The 9,052-nt window shown below is 36.0% G+C and overlaps 1 pseudogene; it reads left to right on the top strand.

Annotated features, from left to right (window-relative positions):
- Positions 1 to 6,008: 6,008 nt before the first annotated feature.
- On the top strand, positions 6,009 to 6,986 carry LOC121789258 (annotated as a pseudogene).
- Positions 6,987 to 9,052: the final 2,066 nt, after the last annotated feature.

Here is a 9,052-nt window from a genome sequence, read left to right as displayed (position 1 = left end):
ATCGTTGCAGTCAGATAGGCATAGTTCCAAAATAAAATATGGCTTGACATAACCTTTTAAACTTTATTTTTTTTCATAACACATTTTTGAAACAAAAACTCATTTTCCTATTATCAAAAGCCGAACACATAACTTTCAAACTCAACAAAAGCTACACTTCATAAGCACTCGTAAAGCAACACCTAACGTCATATAATAACACCAAGCAAATAACACTTATCATAATACTTCACATTAAATAGCAAGCTCGCACTTAACATCATATCTTAATTAGAAAGCACATATAAATACTTTTCATAAAAACTGTAAACATACTTTAAAGAGAAAGTCTTAAAAATACTCAGTTCGAAAGCCCACCTCGTTTGCTTAAACAATTCAATATCCACTTAAGGCAACCCTCGTTCCTTGTGCTCACGTACACACAATAACCCTTGCCAAACCACAATACAAATCAGCCTTCCATCAATTCACATTATCATGCAGGTCAAATAAAGTAAAATAGATAGTTAAATAATGAAGTAGTAATAATCTGGGTGAATGAAGTAATAGTCTAGTTGAATGAAGTAAACATACAAATCTAAATAACAATGACTTTTATACTTTTTCTTACACAAAATAACAATACAATTTTCTCAGAATTCTCAAAAACCCAAAACTCATCGTAACCAACCGCCGTTTCCCGTTCTCAATCAGATCAGCGGAGGCACCGATTCATGGAGAAATCTTCCAGTTTCTCGCTGTTCTTCAAGAGGCTGAACAAGAAGGGGAGCAGCAGCAGCAGCAGCCGGAGCGAGAGCGAGAGAAGCACCTCCTCCGGCGGCGGCGGCGGCCGTTCGTGGCGGTGTAAGTTGAGGAGCTCCGCCGCATTGCCGTGGAAGAAGAGGTTCAATCTGCACCTCTGGTTTATAGATGACGTTCTTTTTAAATCCGTCTCCGCCTTCGAGGTCGTGTGTTTGGTCTCCGCGCTCTGCTTCTTCTTCCTCTGCTGCGAATGCCATTTCTGATTTCGATTTTTTTCTTCTCCCCTTCTCGAATTGAATCGTCGAAGCACAAGCACGTGGTTCTGGGGATGAGTTTCCGGTGAGTGATAACTGACTGAAGGATTTAATCTGATGTTTGATTCTTATTGCTGCTGTTTTTTTCATTTTTTTTTCATGCTTGATCTTTTTCCTGGATCCATACTTATGTGTAAAGGCTAACATCAGCTGTATTAATTTACTGATATATTCTTCCAGCGTAGTATGATTTCTGCTGTAATTCAATATCCGATTGAGGCAATTGAGGCAACACAATTGTCCGATGAAGGAGATCAATGAAGATTGAGGGAGATTACGAGAAGGAGATCGATAAAGATGAAGGAGATTGCAAGAAGGAGATCGATGAAGATTGAATGAGAGATCGGCGATTGAAGAATTGAGAGAGGGGAAGAAACACGTATTTTATGTTTCATAATATATTGATTTCCCAAAATACCCTTCAGCATGTTTTTTTGGGATAAAATAATGAAATAATGGTAAATTAATCTTAACCACAAGATTAAGAAAATGGATGAACAATATTTGATCTCTAGTTCGGTCTTTAAGAAGAGTTCGACATTGATCACAACCCCCCCTCCCTCTCTCTCTCTCTCTATATATATATATATAGGGGTGCATTATAATGATAACACCAATTTGTGTGATAACCCTATAACTAAATCTCTACCACACATTTTTAAAATATGTGGTCTAGATTTATTCTAACAAAACTATCATTTTATCAAATAAAACTATCATATTTCGGATATATTAAGGGCAAAATTGTCATTTAGGATATATCAAAATTTGACCTATCAAATCGCTCTGCCTCTCTTCCTCTCCCGCTCCCTCCACTATCTTCACGAAATCCTCCAAACCAAACAACCCGTCCCCGTCCGAGTCCATCAGCGCCACCACCGCCTCCGCCTCTTCACCCGCCATGTCGCCACCGATCAAGGCCACGCACTGGCACAGCTCCGATCAAGGCCACCGATCAACCCAAAAATAAAGTTGCAATATCTGGATGATGATGAGGGCACGCCTAACTAAGGTTACCACTATGCTTGAGGTAGGAATTCATAGATATTGAACAAAATATCATGGACTTCTGGATTTCTTGACATTTGTATGAATGGAAGCAAGAAGCAGCAGCAATGAACATGCATCTCAGATCTCTAACTAGCCCTGAAACAAATCAGAAAAAGATAATAAAAGGTCAATTAAAATTCAATGATCAATGACAGACATGAATGAGAGCTTTTCACCTTCTCTTGAAGTTGTTCTTTATATCTTTTAGAGGGGCACGAAGACCACTAGCACGAGAGCCAGATGCACTGTATCTAAATGATGATATCACTGCTACAAACTCAGAGTATCATTATATAGAGTATCATTCTATCCGGCAAAACTATCATTTTATCAACTCAGAGTATCATTCTATCCGGCAAAATTATCATTTTATCAACTCAGAGTATCATTCTATCCGGCAAAACTATCATTTTATCAACTCAAAGTATCATTCTATCCGGCAAACTATCATTTTATCAACTCAGAGTATCATTCTATCCGGAAATTGAGCGAAATTCGGAAATTAAATGAGGGAAATGACATATTTACCCTCTGCGCCTTTTTTATGAAGTAAATATAAATTTGAATCTCAGCCACAAGATTAGAAAATATGTGTGGTCCAGATTTGTTTTTAGGATTATCACACAAATGGTGGGTTATCATGTGATCACAACTCTATATATATATATATATATATATATATATATATAGGGATGTATTCATTTCCTTTTTGTATCTTTTGTTTTTTGTTCTTTTTAATCTCAGCCCCACGATTTTGTCATCCGACGGTTAGATTGGCGCCACGTGTCATTTAATAATGCAGATTTTCAGTTGAATAATGCACACCGACTAATAATGCACCATTATAGTGTCATAATGCAGATTTTCAGTTGAATAATGCACACCGACTAATAATGCACCATTATAGTGTAATAATGCAGATCATCTGGACCGTTGATGAATAAGATCTAACGGCCCATATTAAGAAGAATAAAGGATCTAAGGGATAAATAGGAGAATAACGCTCCCCTATATATATATATATACATATATATATATGGCGCATGACGTACACCCCCGTCTCCATTGTTACTACGTTGTTCCTCCATGGCATTGTCACCACATAAAACATCAGAAATTTATTATTAAAAGCAGAATAAAGCATGATATGAGCTTTGTAATGCATAATACTAATGACAGCATGCACTTATTCATTAAAATAATGAGCACTTTGAAGCTTCACTGAGTTAATTCACCCATATACACAATACTCTTCATAATGCATACTATACTGCAAATAATGACAACAACTTGATACATAATGCTCAACATAAATCAAATAATGCACATATTTATATTCCATTCAATAATTTTCCCACACCACCCAGCACGCAGGCAAATCATGCACAATACTTGCAAATAATGCAACACATAACATAAATAATGTAAATTTTTTGACAAACTAATAAACAACAATTCTCATAATGCATAATATATTGCAAATAATGACACTTATTTGCTATATAATGCACAACATCGGGCAAATAATGCACATAGGTATAATGCAAAATACTTGGCAAATAATGCATCCCAAAACTTCAATAATGTAACTTTTTAATCAACAAATGCACACTTTGAATCTTCACTGAGTTAATTCACCCATAAACACAATACCTCTCATACTGCATAATATACTGCAAATAATGACAATTACTTGCTACATAATGATGAAACTTCAGCACTGGAATTTGGTGAGGCTTCTACGTAGTGATGCCCACAGTTCAAAAACTGGCGGTTCTGATTCAATAAATGATGGAACGTAACCGGTCCGGCAAGGGATTAGCCGGTTCTGGTTCAAAACCGCAGGTTTTTGGCCAGTTTTGGCTTCGTTGAAGTTTCACCTTTCACGACCTTTTAATGGTCTTCTAGTTCATCTTGCTTCTTCCTCGCGCAATAGGTAATTTCTTTTTTTTTTTTTGAATTCTTCTACTCTTAAATACACCATTTTCGAAAATGAATCCATCATATATACTCCATCCGTCCCATAAAAATATTTGCACTTTTTATTTTTGTTCGTCCCATAAAAATATGGGCATTTCCATTTATGGAAAGTTATCCCAATTTATTACCCCTTATATATTGAGGGTCTCACTATCCACTAACACTAATTTTACTACATTTTCTCCATTCTCTCTTACTTTACCAATTTTATCTTATTTCTCGTGTCATATCATAAGCCCATATTTTTATGGCATGAAGGGAGTATATATAAAGGGGAACTTGGTAGATTGATTCATTCATAATGTTTGTCCTTGATTATAACTTTCGCTCCTTCTCTTCTTTTTTTGTGAATTGGGAGGGTGAATGTGTGATTTATGTGATTACAATTTACTCGTCGATAAAGTAAAAATATGTTTATTCTTCCCTTTTTCATTCACTTATATTATCTTGGACACGCCGTAAACTACGCATATACTTTCTTGTCCGTGAATAATTATCTTATAGTAGTACATTTTCTTATATTAGTTATCGAAGAATAATTACATCTATATCATCTTATACTTTTGGTAATTCGGCTCTACATTTCATTAACTTTCATCACTCAAATTTTATGTAAAATTAATATATAAAGTAGGAGTATCACACAAATTTCTTTAATATTTTCCACTCATATTTTTCTGCAATTCTTAATACTCAAACATAAATATAATAAAAAAATTTAAAGTAATATATCACGGAGGAAGGGGAATATTTTTATAGTAATGTATAGCATTTATATGTGAGAAAAATATATACGTATTAAACAAATTATTAAAATTTCAATTAAAACACCTCAAACTCTAATTATAAAATTATAAACTCTAACCATGACATTTAAACTTAGATCAGGTAAAGATCAATTATTTTTCAATTAATTACAAAATCCTATACGAAATAAACTGCACATTCAATCCATGACATTTTTTTCAATTTTCATTTTTAATTTTTATACCATCCAATAAAGTAAATGTTAAAAATTCTTATAAAATTTACACAATTGAATTGAAAAGAAAAAGAATAAAAAGTTTAATTAATCACTAAACTTAATTATAGAAGTATGAACCAATTTAAAATTGTGAGACACGCAAGGTTCTTATTTCTAAAACTAAAATAGCACTATTTAGAAATATTACTCCTAGTATTTATTACTATTTACTTTAGGAATTGAGTCATCTTCTCCCCCAAAAGCTATATCAGCCATTTTTATTTAACTAAAGTTCATAAAGTTGCGTCTCCTTCCTCATGAACACATACAATAGCCATTTTAAAAGTTCAACCCTTCCTATCATTCAACTTTTAGAGATTTATTCTTTATCGGCATTAATTTGATGAGGGCCGATAAGAGTACTTGAAAATTTTGAAAATTTTCGAAGTAGAAAAAAGCACAAAAAAATATTTCTTTGGAGGGGCTTAAGCCCTTCCCCCTCCCTTACTGTGTCCGCCAACGCCTACTAAACATATGTTTTATAGAATATGTTTATGACAAGTGCAATTTCCTAGCAATTACGCAGTCGAACGACTTGTATATTATTCAAACGTATGGAGTCAATCTTTCTCTCGATCAACATTTAATATTACCTGTGTTTAATCCATTTATGATTTGAAACCTGCAACAATAGTTTACAAGGATTAGAATAGTTTGTTATTGATGACCTGGTCTTTATTTATCAATTAATTCTACACCCAATATTCCAAGTCAAAGTCAGTCAATTAGGACAAAGCAAACCCAAAATTAAATTATTCTTGACTTCTTCTATTTTTTTTTTGACACCATGACTTCTTCTATTTATATTATTTTCCTCTGCCAAGCACTGGCTATAAATATGCACAATAGAAACCATTAACATGTATCACAAAACAAATTATATACTCTTTTTTTTTTTTTCCATTGCTCATTCATGCCTTCCAAGATTTTTCAGCCCATCTCCTTTATTTTCCTCATTTTCATACTACTTGCTCCAATTGGCCATGCCAAGAGGAGCACCCCAAGTGACAAAAAACATCCTCTTTAGATTTCTTCAAGAAATTAAAAGGTTGTCACAAGGGAAACACCACAAAAGAGATCCACAAGCTTAAAGCCTATCTCGAGCAATTTGGCTATCTCAAATACCAAAACAAAACCCATGCCACTGATGATGATTTCGATGATATTCTAGAATCAGCCCTCAAAACCTATCAAGAAAACTACCACATCAAACCCTCAGGTATTGTAGACGATGCAACGATATCAAAAATGATAACCCCACGATGTGGGGTACCCGATATCGTTAACGGCACTAACTACATGCAACCTCGTGGCAAGAAACACAAGTCGTCTAGATCGAGCAACATCCACACAGTATCCCACTACAGTTTCTTTCCAGGAAGACCTAAATGGCCATCTACTAAAACCCATCTCACTTATAGATTCTTGTCCAACGTTCCCACATATGCTATAAACCCTGTGGCAAGTGCCTTCCAAAAGTGGGGGTCTTCCACCCACTTCACCTTTGCACGAGTCCAAACCAATCAAAATGCTGATTTGGAAATAGGGTTCTTTAGAGGTGATCACGGAGATGGATTCCTTTTGAGGGCAACACCATAGCTCATGCATTTGCACCACCAGTTGGAAAGTTCCATTACGACGAAGATGATAGATGGTCCGTTGGGCAGTTGCGGGTGCTTTACACCTGGAAACTGTTGCGCTTCATGAAATCGGACACCTTTTAGGGCTTGATCATAGTTTAGAAGAAGCGGCAATCATGTACTCTATGATCGGAACCGGACAAATCAAGAACTTGCATGCAGATGATATTGCAGGGATAAGAGCTTTGTACAATCGCTAAAATATTAGATTTAAAGCGTGTCATAATAATTTATGTATTTTTTCATGAGAAAATAATTTCCTTATTTTGGAATTTCTGTAATAGGAGTAGTATCTAAGGTTTCTTGTCTTTTATAGTTATACATCCTTTCATATTTTACTCTTTTTTTATCAATGAGTGATAATTAAAAGTCATTATTTTATAACTAAATGCTAAATTTCTCCCTCATTCTTTGTCTGTATGAGTAATATTGTGAATATGAACCGAGTAGTTGTGGAACACCAATTGCACGATTAAATGATAAACAGTAAGAGAAGAAAACACAGCGATTACGTGGTTCGGCTCTAGGCCTACGTCCACGAGCAGAAAACTAGTGTATGTGTTTATTGATCACTCAATGAAATATTCACAAGAACGCTCTATTCCCTCGGAGATTTACAAGTGAAAACACTCTCAACTCGCTCGAGGTCAGCCTGTGCGAGAGCAAATGCACAGCTGAAAATCTCTCTTTTTTACTCGATCTCTCTTGAATTTGTTTGTTCTTGAATGAATGGAAGAATCGTTGCTTCTCAAATGAAGTTAAGCTCGATCAATTCAGCTCAACCGCTAGCCTCTTCCCAAATTCTGTTATACCGCCAATCCAACGGTCACTTCCGGTTTGAGTCCCAACGGCTAGTTTCTGGAAGTGCTTTCTCCAAAAAAGAGTCTTGATCTTGATCAGCTCAATACACTAACAAATCCTCCACCTTGAGCGATCCAAGAATCCCATACATCTAGCTCCACCTTTCTTCTTACACTTACAAATTCTGAACCACCCCAGCCAAATCTAAGCAATGTCGAAACTTAGACTTTGCAAGGCTTTTGTAAGAACATCAGCTGCATTGTGCTCGGTGCTCACCTTCTAAACTCTTACGACACCTTTGTCAATCTCATCTCGAATGAAATATAACCTACATCGATGTGTTTGATGCGCTCATGAAAAGTTAGATGCTTCGCAAGACAAATTGCACTATTACTGTCGCATTTGATAGCAACACTTTCTTGCTTCACTCCAAAATCACCAATCATTCCTTTGAGCCAGAAACTCTCCTTCACGGCCTTAGTCAATGCTATATAGTCGGCCTCCGTTGTTGACAAAACTACTACAGATTGAAGATTGGACTTCCAGCTCACTGCAGAGCCAAATAAGGTAAAAATGTATCCGGGTTGTGAGCGCCTATTGTCGAGATTAGATGCGTAATCTGAGTCGCAAAAACCAATAAGACCATCTCCATTATCTTCATTCTATATCTTGAACATAATTCCCAGATAAGTGCTTCCCTTGATATACTTGAGAATTCCATTCAAAGCTAACCAATGCTCTTTTCCTGGACATGACATGTATCTACTGACTACACTCATTGCATGAGAAATATCAGGCCTCGTGCATATCATCATGTACATCACACTTCCCACTAGTACTTTCGTATAACCTTCTTGATATAATCTTCCTGAGACAGCCACAAAGCTTCCTTGTCTCTATCTCTAAATATGTTCATGCCCAGTATTTTCCTAGCACTCCCCAGGTCCTTGATCCCCAAGCCCTCCTTTAGCAATCGTTTCACTCTATCCAACTCTTACCTATCTGGTCCAGCAAGTAATATGTCATCTACATACAACAGAAGTTACATTGCTGGCCCCTCAGAATCAGATTTAAAGTAAACACAACTATCATACTTGGAATTTACAAATCCCATTTTCTGCATATGCTCATCAAATTTGATATGCCATTGCCTGCTTGTTTGTTTCAAACCGTAGAGGCTCTTTTTCAGTAGACTTACTTTATCCTCACTGCCATGTATCACAAATCCCTCTGGTTGATCCATATATATAGTCTCTTCAAGATCTCCATGAAGAAAGGTTGTCTTCACATCAAGTTGATCCAGAAGCCAGTTTCTTTGTGTAACTATGGCTAGTAAAATTCTAATTGAGGCATGCTTCACCACTAGAGAAAACATCTCATTATAGTCTATTCCCTCCTCCTGTGTGAAGCCTCTAGCCACAAGTCTTGCTTTAAATCTGATCTTGTTCCCAGCCTCCACCTTTTTCTTGTATATCCATTTACAGCTCACTGGCCTCTATGTG

The sequence above is a fragment of the Salvia splendens genome, unplaced genomic scaffold (genome assembly GCF_004379255.2).
Source record: "Salvia splendens isolate huo1 unplaced genomic scaffold, SspV2 ctg188, whole genome shotgun sequence".
In the NCBI taxonomy this organism is placed as follows: Eukaryota; Viridiplantae; Streptophyta; class Magnoliopsida; order Lamiales; family Lamiaceae; genus Salvia; species Salvia splendens.
This window is presented reverse-complemented; position numbering and strand designations above follow the sequence as displayed.